The sequence below is a fragment of the Podarcis liolepis genome (genome assembly GCF_965112155.1).
Source record: "Podarcis liolepis genome assembly, chromosome: 16".
In the NCBI taxonomy this organism is placed as follows: Eukaryota; Metazoa; Chordata; class Lepidosauria; order Squamata; family Lacertidae; genus Podarcis; species Podarcis liolepis.
The window spans coordinates 37249757-37269380 of NC_139567.1; the positions used below are offsets into that span (position 1 = coordinate 37249757).

A 19624-nucleotide genomic window follows, 5' to 3' on the forward strand; every position below is an offset into this window, starting at 1 on the left:
GGGGTGAGCTCCCGTTTCTCGGTCCCTGCTCCTGCCAACCTAGCAGTTTGAAAGTACGCCAAAGTGCAAGTAGATAAATAGGTATTGCTCCAGTGGGAAGGTAAACGGTGTTTCCATGCGCTGCTCTGTTTCGCCAGAAAGCTTAGCCATGCTGGCCACATGACCCGGAAGCTGTACACCGGCTCCCTCGGCCAATAAAGCGAGATGAGCCCCACAACCCCAGAGTCGTCCAAGACGGGACCTAACGGTCAGGGGTCCCTTTACCTTTACCTTTTACACTCTGGGTAGCGCTAACATTAGCTACATCCCATGGTCTTTTGCAGTGCAAAAATTCTGGTTAAAGGAACCAACATTGGATGCCTGTGATATGAGGACGTGTCTCCACAACATCCATGTACGGTAGGTTAGGATGAGAGCCAGTGATTGGCCTAAGGTGGGAAGGGAGGAAAAGTGAGCTACGTGAGTTGAAAATGTGAAACTGCACAGGCTCAGGGGGGGTACCTTTATTTCAGGGGCTCCGTTTTGGGAGAGAAGGAGGCCCTTGCTTTGGGAACTACAGCAGAGACCTACAAATGATTGACAGGGCACTTTTTTGTGCTGGCTAATGTGCTGGTGGGTGTGCTTACCCTTTGGGATTGCCTTTGTTTTCTTGAGCAAGGTGTGATATAGAGGGGGAACACAGAGGAAAATCCACTTTCTTCTAGATGGGGTGGGGGGAGGATAAAAACTTTAAGAGATAGGTAGAAGCAGGGCTTTTTTTCAGCCGGAATCCAGGTGGGTGCCATTGCCATTCTTAGAGAATGAGGGAGGCGTTCATCTTTTTCTAGAAAAAATAGCACCGGGTAGAAGATTTTTTTAAAAGGTTGCACTTCAACTGACGGCTGCTACCTGCTGTAAATAATACCTGAAACATCCTGGGAAAAGTTCTACATGCTCCATCAGCCCTGTATGTATGTGGGGGGACGGGACACCCCCAAAAAGCGCACTCTCAGCAGCTGTCAGTCAAAAGTCCAGCCATTTTGAACTTTGCACTTAATGATTTTATGCTGCATTTGGGAGTTTATTTTGTGACCTCATAGCGCCGAGGTGGTGCCTTCAAATCCAGCCCTTCTGATGCCACTTTATTTACTAAAATGCTTATTCTGATGTATGGAAATCAGGGAATTGAAGTTCCCGTTAGCAAGGACCCTAGAAAGATGGCTTCCAAACTTCTTAGTTCCAAAAAGGAAAAAGCAACAACTCCTGGGCCTAGAAACTCCTGAAAAAAGGAGGCCTGACTTGTCCAATGTTCAGTACTGGCCCAATCCATGCTATTCTTTAAAAAAAACCTATCTTGTCACTTTAACAGCCACGGTTTCCCCCCAAATAATCCTAAGAACTGGGTTTTTTAAAGGGTGCTGAGAGATGCAGAGTAACCCCCTATTTTCACTCACAGAGTGGCTTGACAATAAAGCCCTCTTCCCAGTGAACTCTGGGAATTGCAGCTTGTGTGTGTGTGTGTGACAGCATTCATTGGTACAGAGTACCAGAACACCTTTCTTGTTTTGCTGTGTATGGCAGCCATTTTGTGCTCAGCACTTGAGTACTGGCGCCTCCTTTTTATATATACAGTAATACCCAAAAAGGCATTGCTCTTGACAACTCTTAGCAGACTACAAGTTCCCAGAATCCTTTGTGGAAAGCCATGGCAAAAGTGCATTGAATGTAAAGGGTGCGAATGTGGCCAGTGTTTTTTGTTCGACACCCTAGAGAGAGAGAGAAAACAAATCAAGTTTACATTTGCCTAAAGCCCTAAATAATACCCTGACCTAGGCAGCATAAACTACCTTCCACAACTTAAGTTTGGATTCACACCCCTCATGGGCCTGAGCTTGCCTGTAGCTGCCTAGTTTCTGGCTCCTCCTTCCACCTCCGTCCTATCCTCCATTCCCAACCCAAGCTGAGGAGATGATCGGCCCATCAGCCTCCAAACAGCCATCTTTTCCTGCTCCGCTTTGGAGGCCAGCCTAGGCAGCAGGTAAGCAAGGCTGAGAGGGGGGAACAAGGTGGTTGTGTTCAAGCTGGAAGGATCAAACTACTGGAGAGTTTCAGGCCTGAGAGAAGCCAAAGGAGAGTGTGGGATGAGGCCATGTTGGCTGAGTTGTCATGTAGCTCCTGCTACAGAGCAAACCTCCACAGGGTTAGGCCCTTCTATACCCAGAAGGGTCGCTGTGGCCTGCAGGAGAGTTTCTCCTTCAACTCCTGAAGATTTCAGAAGCCATCGTTATAAGAATTCGAAGGTCACAGATAGCAAACACACATGCATAAGTAAGTAAATAAGTAAATAAGCCATGGGTCTGCAATAGTACAGGAGAGCAATCCTGAAGCCATTTTGGACTCTCCCAAATTTACCTCAAATATTTCTCTGCGAGGAGGAAGGAAATGGGAAAAGCTTTCCGATGGTCTTTGGAAGGTAGGGGCATAACACCTCCCTTTTCGAATGCAGTCTGGCAAGTATCTGTTAAGCTGAGCAAACTATCAATATGTGAGAGAGATTCAGGAACTAAAGTCTCAAAGGAATGGCCAGGCTACCCAGAAAATGCAATCAAGTAAGGCATTATCAGGTATCCTGGCAGACAGGAGAGAAGCAACACTCTCAAATTTCTGCTGGAGATATTTTGGGGGGTGGTTTTGGGCTACAAGGTGGACAGTATCCAAAGTCTTTATAGGGTCTTGAGCACCATTGTTCTGGGTCTCTCCTATCTCCTTGCAAGGATGGGGGGGGGGGGAACTCTGTTGCAATAGAAAACAAGATCTGCCTTGTTTCCTATGGATCTTGCCTCCATCCACTCATCTCTGACCGATCATGGACTTAGGGGACTCAGTCCCTTGGGGAGTTGGGCATCAAAAGCCAACCCCCATATTTTTTCCTGTAACACCTACTCTGCAGGAACTTCAGCATGGCTGCCACCATTTTATGTAACAGCATTCCTATCAATATATGACCCATGCCAACTTTCTGCACTTTCCGTTAACAATTGAATACTTTTTTGTGTGTGACAAGCTTTCACAGCGGGATGAATGGGCCTCTGCCATGGGTGGCTAGTTATTTGTACTGTGTGGTTTTTGAAATACATTTGCTATTATTTCCTGTAGTGTTTTTAACTTTCTTTCAGCTGCTTTTACTATATTTCGTACATTGCCTTGAAATATATATGTGGAAGGCAATTAGTCTAGAGGAGGGGCAGGCATCTGTCGTGGGTCCATTGATAATAGCTCCCCGGATCTGTTCTTCTCCACCCATTGCACGTTGCAGACAAAAGAGGAAATCTCATTCGTTTATCAAATCTCTCCAGAAATCTGAATGTAAGGCTGTTTCCCTTTAACTAGGATTCATGGTAATTCCCTGCAGTTGCAGCTAACTCCAGCTGCTTTCTATCAGAGTCCATACCAGCAACCTCTGTGGAATTGGGGCCCTGATTCTGCACCCAAGTAAGTAAGAAACACAGGGTACTCTAGGGCTCATTTGCAGCCCTTGTGGGGTTTGGGGGAGCGTGGTTGTTTGATGGAAAAAGCATTAGCCAAGTGAGGGAGTGGAGGAAGCAAAAGACAAGACGTTTGAAGTTCCTGTGAAAGGGTGCACAGTTCTGACTCCCATTGATATGGCTCAGCTGGATACCTGTCAGTAGATGGCGATGTAGCACAAGCTACCAAATACTAGTACCATGCGTTTTAGTCTGAGATAACTGAGAGTAGCAGCGGGCTGCTATTGCACACTTTGGCTGTTTCTCCACCTTTCCCCACTCCAAGGTGCTTTGTTAGACTCCTAAGAAAGTTTGCTGCTTAAACATGTAACACTTCTAATTTGAAAACAGCATGGCAAGCAATACTAAAGAATTATGAAACATGCTTTTTTTGTATTAGCTGATCAAAATAAAAGGGGTTCTAGATATTTTTAAGTTTATTTATTTAAAAGCATTTCTAAACCACTTACTATTATTATTTTAACCTCTAAGTAGTATGCAAAAATACAGCAACACCAAAACAATAAGACAGCGTTATAAAAAAGGGAATTCAGTAACAACAAGATCCAACTTTACGGTTCAGGGAAAGCCTGACTTTGGTATTATGTATGATGTGAAAGACATTTGAAGCAACTAACAGTTGCTGCTTCATGTGTGGAAGTAACAGGGCATTCCACAGTGTGTGGGCAAAGGCAGAAAACACCTGTTTTCAGGTTAAATCTATAGGGTGATAAGCTATAGGGTGTGGTGTCACAGGTAAAATTTCCCCAGATTATCTGAGTGATTGTATAGGGGCAGGTGGTCTTTTGGGTAGCTTGGTACCAAGGTCTTCAGGTGTCCTATATGAGTAGCAAGACCATGCAAATGGTCTGTTAGCTGACTGATATCCAGTGTTACTTGTACTTGCACCATCCTCTCCATTCTGTTCCTTATTTGGGACCCAAATTCTTATTCTTTCCCGCATCTATGGCTTTTCTAATGATCATTTACATTTCTATTCGTTTTATGCACTGTTTTGGGAGTCATACAATACTTTTTGAAGTGTTGGCCCAGCTGGAGGTGATTTGTTCTTGGCTTCAGGTAGCAAAATGTTTTGGGCAGGCACTGTCTTCTGTCTAGGGTTGCGCATCTTTCTCTCTTTGCAACTTCACAGACAAGATCGAATGAAACTACAGTGATACCTTGGTTTAAGAACAGCTTAGTTTATGAACAACTTGGATTAAGAACGCTGCAAACCCAGAAGTAGGTGTTTTGGTTTGTGAACTTTACCTTGGAAGCAGAACATGTTTTGCTTCCTGTTGAGTGTGTCCCATTTGTAAATTGAGTCCCCCCCGCTGCTATGGGAAAGCACACCTTGGTTTAAGAACACCTTGGTTTAAGAACAGACTTCCAGAACGTATTAGGTTCGTAAACCAAGGTACCACTGTGTGCTGTTATTTCCCTTTTTTTAAAGCATCACTTGTGTTCATTCTTTTTACATAGTAGCCATAGGCAAATGTACCTTTTAGCTCTCCTCCCCTGCCCGATGATCTATGGTAAGTTTCCTTTGGGGATGAGCTGTAATATCTGCTTTGCATGCAGAAGGTCCCAGGTTCAGTCGTGGCTTCTCCGGGTAGGGCTGGCAGAGACCTCTTGTCTACAACCCTAGAGAGCTGCTGCCAGTCAGTGCAGATTACACTAACATAGATGGATCAAAGGCACATGTGCCTGTGCTTAAAAAAAATAAAAACGGGAATTGTTCAAAATGGTCTGGCTTTCTCCCAAACTACTATATCAGATAGCGGTCTGGTTTGAATGTAATGCTAACCTGCAGTTTTAAGTTTGCAAGAATCAGCTTGTTCAAACTTCTGGCCCACGTGTTTTTTTGCCTGCTGCCCCAGTTCTGCTGCAGCCATGAGGAGATTAGGAGTATCCGCTTCCTGGTTTAAAATAACCGGAATTTCTCATTGCATTTGTACTGGGAACGTGGACTACTTTTAAACAATGATTTGTTGAAACAAGACAGGATCACAGTGAATGCTTTGCTCCTCGCTTGTTTCAGTTGCGTGTAAGACGACTCAAGAAATCTGGCGTATATAAAATCTTGACGTGCATTTTTTCTTACACAGTTGAAAAAAATATATAGATTCATTCTAGGAGTTTCTTTTACAAAATAAAAAGGTTCAGGAAAGTATTTTCTGTTGTAATAAAGGAAGAGGGTGCAGTTTGTATGTATAAGCTGTATTGCAACTTATTTTTATAATAGGCAATTTGGTTTTGTCCAATGCTAGTACTATTCAGAGAGTAATGGACATGAGTAACCTCAGTCTAGCCATTTCAGTAGGTCTACTCTGAGGAAAAGTCAGTTGGATATAATTCTCTGGGGGCAAAGTGTCAAAGTTTTGTTTGCTACTAAACTAAAGGCCGGTTTCCTTAAAAGGAAACAAGATGGGTTCAAATAGTTTGCTTTACTTCAGAAATTTTTAACGCTGTTTCTGATTCATTTTTTCCTGAGACCTGTGTGTATAGGGTGGTATACAAATTTAATAAATAATAATAACTTTAGAGACCTTTGTATTACTCCCCCCTGAAATGAGTGTACAGTGGTACCTTGGTTTAAGAACAGCTTAGTTTATGAACAACTTGGATTAAGAACGCTGCAAACCCAGAAGTAGGTGTTTTGGTTTGTGAACTTTGCCTTGGAATAAGAACATGTTTTGCTTCCTGTTGAGTGTGTTCCATTTGTAAATTGAGTCCCCCGCCGCTATGGGAAAGCAAGCCTTGGTTTAAGAACGGACTTCCAGAACGGACTTCCAGAACGGATTAAGTTCATAAACCAAGGTACCACTGTACATTTTACTATTGTGCAGTAGGCTGGTTTCTACACACACACTTCTGTCTTCCATCGAGGCAAGAAAGAGGCATTATCAGACCTCCAAGGACATATTCCAGCCTGGCAAAAAGACTCCAGCAAGGCTGGTGAGGGGTGTGTTCTGGGGGAGAGTCGTAGGGGTTGTATAGAAAGACCTGGATTTGGATCCAGGCCTGAGATTCCCCATCCCTGTCATGGAGATGAATGAGATTGAATTTCCATTCACTTCAAGCAGACTTACACTGGTAAACTTGGCAAGGAATCCCCTACCCACCATATTTATTGATAATCTTGGAGCAGATATTAATTTTGCCTCCCCCCCCCCATGTTAGATGCTGAAATATCTTTAATGCTATCGTTGAACTCATGCTTGCAGAAAAAACAACCGCTCACCTACATTTTGGTTCTTCTGAAGTGCCATAAGAATAATAGTAATGATAAATTAAATGGTATCTTTATTTTCTTTCCCTGTTCCCTCCCAGCCTATTTATATCTTAGACATAGGCCAGGGTCTGCAAGCATTTGCATCAGTGTTTTGACACTGACAAAAACGCCACTTGAAAGGAAGCTATTGAGGCTCTAAAGGCATAATGCATCACAAAAAACTTTTTCTCCCCTTTGGGATATGACATGTACAGGTTATTTTGATTTATATCTGTCAGCTAAGGAAGGAAGGAATCTAAAAGTTAGCATCACTCAAGAAGGAAAGGACAAAGGAAGAAGCAGAAGCAGGTAGAGATTTCTGAGTTCAAGCTTGGCTCGTGCCACCAGGATAACAGTTTGCAAACATGAAGATTGACCCTGTGTTTGGTAATTCAGTGTTGCTTTAAATTCCTGGGCAAAACCGGCCCTAACATTGGGCAGAGTGAAGCAACTGCCTCAGGCAGCAAATGTCGGAGAGCAAGGAGTGGCTGTGAGGTTTTGGAGGAGAGCGTACTCCAACATTTGTCGCCTGAGGCGGTTGCCTCACTCTGCCCAATGCTAGGGCTGGCCCTGCCCTTTTGTAGCCTGCCCTACACTCTCAAAGCTTGCTTGCTGCCCCTATGGTAGTCAGTGTCGAAATTAGATTCAGGTGCCGCTCTGGTTGGCTTCTGAACGAGGAATCTGGAGGGGATGGAATCAGGTCCTTTGCCTCAGGCATCAAAATGCCTTGGGCCACCCCTGTTTGGAGCGGAGAGGGGTTGGGGAGAACACTGGCCACACCTGAACTATACATTTAAAGCATTATGGTACCATTTTTAAAAGCCATTGTGTCCCCAAATCCTGGGAGCTGTAATTTGTTAAGGGTTCAAGAGCCCCCTGACTCCTGTGCTCCGCATAGAGCTACAATTTCCAGAGTGATTAAACAATCAACCTGTCTTCTTAGGGAAATCTAGGAATTATACCTCTGTGAGGGGAATAGGGGTTGCCTGGCAACTCACAGTGCCCTTTATAAACTACAGTTCCCAGGATTCTTTGGGGTGTGTGCAATGACTGTTTAAAGTTGTATGGCACTCCTTTAAATGTATGTTGCAGATGCGGCAACTCTTCCCTTGTCTCTGTTTTATGTCTGCCCACCAATTAAAAGGGTCCCCCCCCCAGCTGATTGTGTCTTGCTTTTAATCAATTAATTAACCAAGTTAAAGCAAACATTTCAGCAGCTCAGTAGCAGGGATGCTTGGAAGCCCTTTAATGAAGACAACAGTTCCTTATGGTTAAGCAGTAGAAGCAAATATTTGTTTCTGCTCAGAAGAGCATCATAAATGGAGGTCCGGCCGCAGCCACTTAGGCTGGCAAGATTATCAGGTTTCAAGGTTTTCCTTCGAGGTGCAAACACGGCCAGTTTCTAGTTCGGCCATCTTTGCATAAGGAAACACTTGTCAACTAAGTTTTCAGGTGTGAGGATGAGGAATAATAGACTACGACATGTGCCAAGGCCCTCCATCACATGGTTCTTCAGATCTAATGTAGACTTTGTATCCAAAGAACCACATCCATTTCAAAGGATGACTTTGTTTCAGTTAACATATCCCTAGTTCCGCCATCCCTATTTTTATTGCACCCCGTCCTCCAATTGTGATAGTCCCCTTTTTCTCACTGTAGTACTAATCCAGTGGTACTTTGGGTTACATACGCTTCAGGTTACAGACTCCGCTAACCCAGAAATAGTGCTTCAGGTTAAGAACTTTGCTTCAGGATGAGAACAGAAATCGTGCAGCAGTGGCAGCAGGAGGCCCTGTTAGCTAAAGTGGTGCTTCAGGTTAAGAACAGTTTCAGGTTAAGTACGGACCTCCGGGACGAATTAAGTACTTAACCCGAGGTACCACTGTAATGCCATTACAGACCTCTCCAGTTGCCCTGTTTTATTGTGTGTGTGCTCATGATTATATTGGGGCATTTACACGCAATCCTGCTTTCAATACTGTTGGCGGTCAACATACTACTTTGTGCGTGTCTTGTGGCTTCCTGCTGAAATCCTGTAACTTTTTGCACACAAGTGTTTGTATTTTTGTTCAATTTTTGTTGCACTATAGAGAACATGAGGAGAGTCCTGCTGGATCAGGCCAGCAGCCCATCTAGTCCAGCATCCTGTTCTCACAGTGGCCAACCAGGTGCCCCTAGGGGGAGCCCGCAACCCTGAGCCCAAGAGTACTCCCCACCTGTGGCTTCCAGCAACTGGTTTTCAGAATTATTACTGCCTCTGACCATGGAGGCAAAACATAATCATCAGTAGCCACCTCCACCATGAACTGTCCAGTTCTCTCTTAAAGCTATCCAAGTTGGTGGCCCTCCCTGCTTCCTGTGGGAGCCTGTTCCGTAGTTTAACCGTGCCCTGCGCAAAGGACTGCATTTTACCTGTGCAAGAGTGCCCCTCCAGATGGCAATACAGTGGTACCTCGGGTTAAGAACCTAATTCGTTCTGGAGGTCTGTTCTTAACCTGAAACTGTTCTTAACCTGAAACTGTTCTTAACCTGAAGCACCACTTTGGCTAATGGGGCCTCCTGCTGCCGCCGCTGCGCGATTTCTGTTCTCATCCTGAAGCAAAGTTCTTAACCCGAGGTACTATTTCTGGGTTAGCAGAGTCTGTAACCTGAAGCGTCTGTAACCCGAGGTACCACTGTACTGCAATAAGCATTGCGGAACAGCTAACAAAGCGGATGTGTGGACAGCCCAGTATAAATGCACCACTAATGCAGTATTATTCTGACAGTATTTATGTGTTGCAGAATGCACCTGCGAAAACCCACCAGTTTGGAGTGGCTTCATTTTACGTACATCTTCATTTTACGTAGAGAAGTGTCTATTTCCCCCCATTTGCCTGTCATCTGTGCAATAATAGCCAGGGACGTGTGCTTATTGCTGCATCCTTTACCCAGGCCTCCAGACAAGCACCTCTCCTTTCTCTCCCCCCCCAACTCCCCCTGCCCCCCCCCCGTGTGTCTGAAGGATGCTCTATCTCTTTGTAATTACTGTTCTATCATTGTCTTGGCGTGGAAACATCTGGTCTCCCCAGCAATCCTCCACTTTTCTCCCATAGCCACTATTTCTTTTGAGGCTTTTCATGGATCATAATGACCTTCTCTTTTCCATAATGCCTCATGTGTCTCTCCTTGTGCACAGCTGTTTCTTCCACCTTTCCATCTCTTGCCATCCCCCTCGATATTTTCCCCATCAGCACCGTCCTCGTATTCACAATTTTTGCTCATCTGCTTATCAAATCGAGGCTGCCTCTCCTGTCGCTGGTCAGCGCAAGCCTGCCAGCGTCCCTCGCATCCTCCAAAATGAATCTTTCTCATTTCATCTCACGTCTTGAGGCCTTTGTTCTTCTGAATTAACATTTTAAAAAGTTAATCTTCACAACCTTTGTGTCTTTGTTATGTTGGACTTTCAATTCTCTTGTACCCCCTCCTTTTTCCTTTGCAGTATCTTGAAGAAAAATTGAGGAAAAGGGAATAAATTCTTTCTCATTTACTTAGGTTTTTTAAAAACAAAAAAATTATCTGAGTTGTTTATTTTATTATTTATATCCTGCTTTTCTGTGTAATTAAAACTACATCAAACAAAAATAAGTTAAAAACAGTGCACCCATGCCCACAATAAAAATGGCAGCAGTTAAGCCATCCAAAAGTCAGAGTTTCCTAAGAACAACCCCGGCCTCTCCCCAACAAACAGCAAAATTAAAATTGCAACCAGCAGATCTTGTGTCGAAAGGCAGCTGGGATATAAATGTATAGACTTACTGTCTAAAGAGCAGAAAAGAAGGAACTTTTCAGAAAGTTTGCTTGAAGGATTCCTTGAGGACTTTTCAGCCTCTTGATTTCATCAGCAAGCAAATGTTTATGAAAGATTAGTCAAAGAGCCTAGTGAAAGTAGTGGCAGATGGAGAAGACTGTCTTGGCCTTGGCCTGCATTGGATGAAACCTCGCCCCAATCTGGCCTGCACTGTGAAGGGAAAGGGTTTGGGGGCAGGGCCCCCAAAGGTGTTTTGTGACCCTCCAGATGTTGTTTGACTCTAGTTCCCATCAGTCCCAGCCAGCAGGGCCATTGGTTAGGGATGGTGGGAGTTTTGGAGGACCGCAGGTTCCCTACCCCTGCTTTAGGCCCTCATCACGATATATCAGAAATTTGAGGAGACAGCTTAAAGATGAAGAACCCTAAGAAAGGAGACCCCTGCAGGGGCCGTGAAGTTGCCCATCAACAGGTGGCATCTGAGCAGCAGACTGAGAAGACACATCTGGTCACCACAATGGTGAGAGATGTTTTTCTATGCAAATTTTGCTCATATGCAAACCTATGTCCTCTCTGGCCCTCTCTTTTGGTGATGTTATTGCACATAGTTCCTACCCCCTCCCCCGGACCTGCGCCATTTTATCCTTAACAATAACTCTGAGAGGTAGTTAAGTCTGAGAGGGGGTGGTTGGTGGCCGGTGTCTGTGCAAACACATGCATGGAATGGCAACGTTTTCAATAAGTCATTATTTTGTACTACAGTTGCATGTCTCTTCTGCATTGGTCTCTACAGCCGCAGCAGGTGCTGTAACCTTCCAGTGGTTTGGCTTCACCTCCAAAGGCGCACTCCTCCATTGTCTCCTGAGACATACGCCAACAAAAATTGTAAAGAGTTTAGACTGTATACAGTGGTGCCTCGCAAGACGAAATTAATCCGTTTCGCGAGTCTCTTCGTCTTGCGGTTTTTTCGTCTTGCGAAGCACGGCTATTAGCGGCTTAGCGGCTTAGCGGCTATTAACGGCTTAGCGGCTTTAAGAAAAAGGAAACAAACTCACAAGAACTCGCAAAATGTTTCGTCTTGCGAAGCAAGCCCATTGGGAAATTCGTCTTGCGGAACGACTCAAAAAACGGAAAACTCTTTCGTCTAGCGAGTTTTTGTCTTGCGAGGCATTCATCTTGCGGGGCACCACTGTATCTGTATACACAGGTGGGACTGCAAAATCTTAGATTACAGAACATAGGAACATAAGGAAACTACTTTATACTGAGTCAGATCCTTGGTGTATCTATGTTAGCATTGTCTACACTGGCTGGCAGCAGCTCTGCAGGGTTTCGGGCAGGGAGTCTCCCCTAGCCCTACCTGGCTATACAGTTGGCGATTGCAAAGCATACCTAGATCCTTTTCACATGTACTGCTCTCAAGCCAGGTGTCACCCATCTTGTATTTGTGCCTCTCATTTTTTTTGCCCAAGTGCAATAATGTAAAGTATTGCACTTGGGCAAAAAAAATGAGACGCACAAATACAAGATGGGTGACACCTGGCTTGAGAGCAGTACATGTGAAAAGGATCTAGGAGTCTTGGTTGACCACAAACTTGACATGAGCCAACAGTGTGACGCGGCAGCTAAAAAAGCCAATGCTATTCTGGGCTGCATCAATAGGAGTATAGCATCTAGATCAAGGGAAGTAATAGTGCCACTGTATTCTGCTCTGGTCAGACCTCACCTGGAGTACTGTGTCCAGTTCTGGGCACCACAGTTCAAGAAGGACACTGACAAACTGGAACATGTCCAGAGGAGGGCAACCAAAATGGTCAAAGGCCTGGAAACGATGCCTTATGAGGAACGGCTAAGGGAGCTGGGCATGTTTAGCCTGGAGAAGAGAAGGTTAAGGGGTGATATACTGAGCTATGGCCCCTTCTCTAAAATCTGTTAATCCCAAAAATCGCCGTTACCGGTTCCCCCTACCCTTTGCCACTGTGACAAAAAAATACATAATCTGCTATTCTGTACTGTATTTCTGAATGTTTGTGTTTACCTAAAACAGCCTCCTTTCCTGGCCTACCTTGATAGGCCTGTTCTTGGAATGACTTTGCAGAAGTTTTGACACCTGGCGTGGATGATAGAGAAATGATTATTTATATGTTGCTGCGTTGAGGTGGGGAGCAGGAGGAGAGAGGAGGGGGGGATGCTTTGGGTGGGAACAGAGAAGAGGATTAATGAATCATGCAATAATTTTTCAGACGCAGGATGGTGGCGGGGCTGGTGGCGGGGGGGGGGGAGAACACAATCCCTACATACATCATGTTTTCACCCCCTTATCGGGGGTATCACATTTATGAAGAAATAGCTTTGGTGTTTTGTTTTGTTTTTTGCACGCGCGTACCCTTTTTATAAGGGGAGCATATTTATATATAAATAGGGCTGTAAAAATCGTAGATTAAGGAATCTATTCATCCAAAAAAGAGTTATGTGCCTGTCACGCTGCATAATGGCTGCCTGTTTCAGGGAGAAAAATGTCTCCTTACGGAGACACACTGAGTACCACATGGCTGCAAGTTGGCCAAGGTTTTCTAACCAATGGTGAGTTGCTTTGCCTGGAAGCATCTTGTGGAAATGCGTAAAAGGCAGGGCATAGCAACAGGGTGGGAAAATAGATGCAGGGCGATGGGGATGCAGACCTCCCTGCACCTCTCTGGGAATGAGAATAATGCTATAGCACCAGAGAGTTATGGACATCTTTAAAGCAGCCAGATTTCAACCTGGAGTTGCTGTCTAATATGCAGGGGCACCCACTGAGAGGGGGAGATAATTTCCCCATCCCAGGTTTCAGACTGTGCAAGACATATACACGAGATGCAGAAGGGTCGTAGTGCGGTGGCAGAACACCCCCCTTTGCATGCAGAAGATACCGTGTTCTCCAGGTAGGTCTGCTTGAAGCCCTGGAGAGATGTTGCCAGTTAGTATGGGCTAGTGGAAAGAATGCTCTGACTTTGCATACGGAACCTTCCTATGTTCTGCGTGACCGATTATTATGCAGTATAAAAAGTAATTAGTTGCGTATCGTTTGCAAACTGAAAACATCAAAAACAGTGGATACCGATTGTCTTTGTTCTGGACATGGAGCAAATAAGTTAACGCCAGCCAATTTCTATTCCTTTTTCTTTTTCTGTTGGAATTCCCTGACATCCCGAATAGTACCCAAGGCCAGTCAAGTTATTTTGGCGCCTGGAACAGAACGCAGGTGCCTCTTCTCCCTGGCAGTAAAAATGCAACAGCAATCAATTAATTGAAGAAACATTTGCTGCTTTTTAAAATGATGCCTGAAATCAGTTGCCTGAAGTAGCCACGTCAACCCGCCTAGGGAATTGTCCTGCACTTTAAAGGTAAAGGGACCCCTGACCATTAGGTCCAGTCGTGGCCGACTCTGGGGTTGCAGCGCTCATCTCACTTTATTTGCCAAGGGAGCTGGCGTATAGCTTCCGGGTCATGTGGCCAGCATGACTAAGCCACTTCTGGCGAACCAGAGCAGTGCACAGAAATGCCATTTACCTTCCCGCTGGAGTGGTACCTATTTATCTACTTGCACTTTGATGGGCTTTTGAACTGCTAGGTTGGCAGGAGCTGGGACCGAGCAACGGGAGCTCACCCCATCGTGGGGATTCGAACCGCCAACCTTCTGATCAGCAAGTCCTAGGCTCTGTGGTTTAACTCTCAACGCCACCCATGTCCCTCCATCCTGCACTTTACCTCTCCCTAAATGGTTGGACCAGCCAGGCCTGAGGTCCTAACTGACCAACAGGCAGAAGATGATTGCACCTGATTGAATGTGTTATTCACTATACTAAGCAGGTAACATTTTGTTATCTGGTCCTTGACGTTTTCAGAACTGTATCTCCCAAATTTCACTCCTGTCCTGTTTTTATCCTTCATTCCATGTGATTTCCTTCTCCAAGCCTTTCCCCATCTCCCAACGATGCATCAGAAACCGCAGAATGTTCATCTCCCCGGTACTTGTATTTTAATAAGCAAAAGCCACATCAGCCCAGCCAATTTTGCAATTCAGCACATTATTGCAATTTGAACGACAGAGGTATAAAAATGATTGGCAATCTGGCATTCCACTAAATCTTGGGCCACCTGCTTCCTATTGCATTGTAACATATTTTTCCTTAAAAATGAGAAATGTGTGTATATATTTACCTTTATCACTTTGCTGGGAGCAGCTATTTCATCATCACCTTTGACTTGCAGATTCCACAAACTCAAAATGGCAAGTCCTTGTCGCTCCTGATGGACACTTCGTCTTCTTCTTTTTTGCTTCCTACTGAAAAGAAGTCATTAACTGTTTCAAAATACATAATGTGCTGGTGGTTGCTTGGCTTAAACTCCAGCCGAATAACCCTGCATTTTACTAGTCTTGCAAATTCTCTTTTTGGGAGAGCAACTCCCCCCTCCCCCGTTGATAAAATAAATAAGACAGCCACTTAGGGTTGTATCCAGCAAAGTTCTGCTCATAGTAAAACCACAGAAATGAATGAGCCTAAGATAGTCTTGTTGCTTTAAATTAAATTAAATTTATTTAAAAGGCTTTTTTACTATACTGCTGTCTCATGAAACAGCAACATTAAAAAAGCATTTTTAAAAAATACAGAATAATAATCAAAATGACTGGCTAATCAAGAACATTTTATGCAACTGCACAGGCCTGTCTTTAAGAGAGGCTGGAAAGCCAAAATCCAGGGTGCCTACCAAACCTCTGCTGAAAAAGTGTTCCATTGCACAAGACCAGCAACTGCAGATATCTGGCTTCTGGTTGAGGCCAGTTGGGCCTCTATAACACAGGGGACAACTAAGAGCACTCCTCCAGATGATCTCAGTGATCAAGCTGGGACAAAAGGGCTCAGGTGGTCCTTCAGGTTTCCTGGACCAAAGTTGTTCAGGGCTTTGTGCATTAACATATAAACTTTGAACCTGGCCCCATAGCAGGTAGGCAGCTAGTGCAAAGCCATTGCCAGTCACTGTCAACAATAATGATACAGAGGTGTATTGTTCCAGAGTCCTGGGGTTTTTAGACTTCTTACTATTTCTACAGCAGGGTCCCAGAAGGGAGCCTGCCTCCTGCCTCCTAGAGCCACCCAATCTGCATGAAAGGGTATCATTTCAGCCACAGAAAAGGAGTCTTCCCACCCTCTGTGCTGGTTGGAACCAATCTGAGTGAAAGTAGGTGAGTTGGATACTTAGGATGGGCTCCTAGAGTCACTCTGGCGGAGGCATGAGGGTAGATCACCAAGAAGGAGTTGTTCTCCTTGCTTCAGAGCTAAACGTTTAGGGACACTGAAAGCACAAGGTCATTCCAAGATGACGGTGTGTAATTTCTATTATGTACGATGGGACTTCAAAGAAAACGCAACTGAAGTCACTCCAAAATAAGATATTGGAGCTCTTCAAATAATCTGCTTGTTTGCACAGAAGACAGAAGATATAGTTGAAAGGTAACACACATAGATCTGTGTTGATCACTACAATGCAGCACTAATTATACAATATTCTTATAAAATAATTATAATCTTAGAAGTGGTAGTGGTTGTGACAGTGTGTGGCTGGACTTTCATGAATGGAACCTGCATTTCTGAATTTGTCACACTACTGGCTAGATGATGCCAGTGGTGTCCCGATAACATCATGAGCACAGATCATGAATGCACAATACAAAGCACATGCCTGCTTCCTTCTGAACCACGAAACTAACAAGCTGCAGAACCAACTGGGAGTGGAAAGTTAGTGGAAATCCTCCTGCATTGTCTCTCTGGTTGCCTCCTGGCGTAATCCAAGCCCTTTGGCCTCCCTCCACCTGCGGAAGGGATTAGAAGCTTCCTAACATCCTCAGAAAAGCTTAAGTGTTCCTGTTTTAGCCTGGGAACAGTTCTTGATGAGGAGCTGCCTCACAGCAGTTGTGCCAGATTTAAGTACTGATGGAGTTTACTGCCTTATTTCTTCTGCAAGTCTGGTCATTTGGGGTTTGCTCTCTCCTTCTTTCTTTCAGTCTTTCATACCTGGTGCTGGCAGGATGTGGAGGCAAAACTTTTGACTATTTTTCAGGCAGAGCCAGAAATGCTTTTAGTCTGTTATAAATGACAAAGTTGAAAGGGAGTTGCCAAACTCTTCTTTTAGAAGTTAGAATTGCGTAGCAATTCTATTATAGCGTAGAATTTAGTTTTGTTCCCACTCCTAGATACATGAATTGAACACAATAACCTGTTCCTATGGTGGCAAAGCATTTTAGTGCAGTTATTTTTGCAAAGCAATTTTCTATTACATACATTTTTTGGTATGTAATCTTCACTAATATATATATTTTATTGCATATTTTACCTTAGTGTACACATTTAGTACACTATACTTGACTTACATGGCTGGAGAACTGCATTACAACATTTTGATAATTTCAAAATTCAATTGATGGCTGTGTTTCAGTTCTTGGAAAGGGTGAATAAGGTAGGTTTTTCTTTAAAGGTGAACTGGATTGAATTCCTTCCCATCCCTAGCTCTTTTGGGTGACTGGATGGGCATGTGCTGCAGAGCAGTATTCCAATGCTCCAGCCATCTGCCATTTTCATTTCTCCAGAATGCCTCTGGACTGGTGCGACCACTGTCAATTGCTTCTTGCTGTCCAGCATCCTTTTTGCCCTCCACTCCCCCAGGCTGTGGGTTCACAACTCTGATCCCAAAGTTCACATTTAATGGTACCACTATTGCAAATATTAATGTTGCGCAGCTTGAAGCAAATGGATGGATAAAAGCAGACTCCTTTTGGACTCCAGCCCTGTAAGTACCGTATTGTTCAAAATTTTACTTGCAGAACTTCCTTGTAAACAGAACATTAATGATAGTGATACATCCAAAATAGTTCCTTACAATATATTGTGCATGTCCAGCACAGGCTCAGCTTCTTACAAAATATGCTATAATTCCAATAGACCAAAAATCAGAGGTCTGTCTCTCCACTAGCCTGCAATACAGCCTAAGGTTGTGCCACTTATTGAGAGCCATTATCTCATCCTTTTGTTCTCTGTGGCATCCAGAGAAAGACTTTCAGGCAACTCCCTTTATGATGGTGATTTGCAGTTGAATACTTTAATCATGTGGTATAAGGTTAAACACTCACATGTTAGAGAAGAGAACATTCTCAGTTAATCATTAACTTAGTTAAAGCTCAGAGAGCTCTTAATATGCTGCCATGAAGAATCCCCAGTGTTAGCAATACACACCCAGTCATTGTCCATTTCAGTGTCAATTGAACAATTATACTTAACAACCACTATGTATTCTTAAATCCAGTTCAGTGGACACCAGTGTGTGGCCTGGTCTCTTGTGTAAAAAGAATGGAGATTAGATTTCTCTTCTGCTGCTGTTCACCTTCTGTCAAAAACCATGTTATTCGTCCTACTCTCCACTGTCATAAAGTTATGGAACTTACATTATTTATGTTATTAATAATGGCAATTACATTATTCCATCCCATTCATTTCAGTGCAAAGGAAGCAATGCAAATGGGGGTGACATAATCAATTGCTTTTCGTTTGCAGACTAAAAGTAATAACAACAGTGAATGCCGATTGTATTCACCGGATTGATGAATAAGCAAACACCAGCAATTTGCCCTCCATTTTTGTCTGAATTTTCTGACATCCCTGGTTATAAAAAACTCTTCCGTTAGATTTCTCAAACAGATTAAACCTAAAGTGGGACATCAGCTTTGTCTGTTTACCCTGATGAGAGGAAGGGAGGAGAGACGCAGAAATTCTACTGATGGCACAAGTCAAGCCTGGACTTCAGCAGGCTTGAAATATGTCCTTCCTACAGGTGGGAAAAATACATTCTCACCAGACACATTGGCTTTAAAGCCCCCAAACAGATGAGAAGTGATAGCACCCCACAAAGGCTCACTATAATACAAGCCTTCTTTATACAATATCCTTCGTTCTGAGAGTGAGAGGAAAGGAGATGAAGAGAAACAAATGGTTTGGCTGGAAAAGGCTTGACTTTTGGGGAAAGAGTTATACTCTCAAGTTCATAGCCTCACATCCTGATTCCAGTTCAGTAGCAACGAATGTGGGCAAATAGGTCAATTCTGGTTTCTCATTCTTCCACTCTTAGTTCCGTTCTCCACATATCCGTATAATGTCATAAGAATTTAGCAGCATTTCAGTGCCGATTTCTCCTAATACTGTATAGAAATCTTTGGATGCAACTTTGCCAAAATACAATTTTTTTGCAAAGTAGATTTTCCCTACCATAATTCATTTTGTATGGTATTTTCACTGACATATGTTTTTATATTCACACTTTACACTTAGCATATTTGTATTTGTTGCTGTATGTGTTACTTGGCTGAAGAACTGCAGCTCAAAAGTGTGAATTGTTTCAGTTCACGTCAAATTAGTTCAAATTAGGTACTTGAAATAGATGAGTTGGATTTCTCCCACATCCCTAGCAATGAGTGGGTGTTCAGGGTTCTTGTGTAAACAGAATTGAGGGAGGTTCAGTCATATTACCTCAGAAAACTCTGTGGTGATCCTGGGACTGCCATTAATGGAATCTCTCCCCAGTTGAACCTAAAATATTCCAGTCAATGAGAGGCACAGACAGAAATAAACGTTTCTTCTTGCTTAGAGCACCCGTACAAAAGAGGCCCTTCGTGTCAAATCCCACAAGCCCTTTCTTTCTTTGGGTGGTTCTTCATCATTCTGTCCCTCACAGCCACTTGGAAATTCTGGAAGAATCCCTGAGGAAGACTTCCATCGACCCACATCCATAGAAACCCGCTCTGCAGCACTGTCATCGTGAGGCGGCTCAAGTCTGGGATATGACACTAAGCACTTCTTTGAACCGGTGGAACGGGCAAACAAATTAAGCCTAAAATAATTACCCAGATATGAGAGAAAAAGTGAGAGACGTAAAGGTCATTTTTTACCTGGAGCACCAATAAAAATTAAAATCATCTCACCTACACTCTAATCTCACTGCTAAAGTAATATCATTCTCTCCTGCTCCACC

General features: G+C 43.8%; 1 protein-coding gene across 2 annotated transcripts in view; it reads left to right on the plus strand.

The window, feature by feature from the left end:
- The first annotated feature begins 1665 nt into the window (after positions 1 to 1665).
- Positions 1666 to 19624, plus strand: part of MSI2 (musashi RNA binding protein 2) — a 451660-nt gene continuing 433701 nt past the window's right edge. Inside the window, exon 1 of one of the 2 annotated variants that reach the window (XM_083479991.1) lies at positions 1666 to 2017. The gene's annotated coding sequence lies outside the window, so the exon portion shown is untranslated. The remainder of the gene's footprint in view (positions 2018 to 19624) is intronic. The other variant, XM_083480015.1, reaches the window with a different exon arrangement.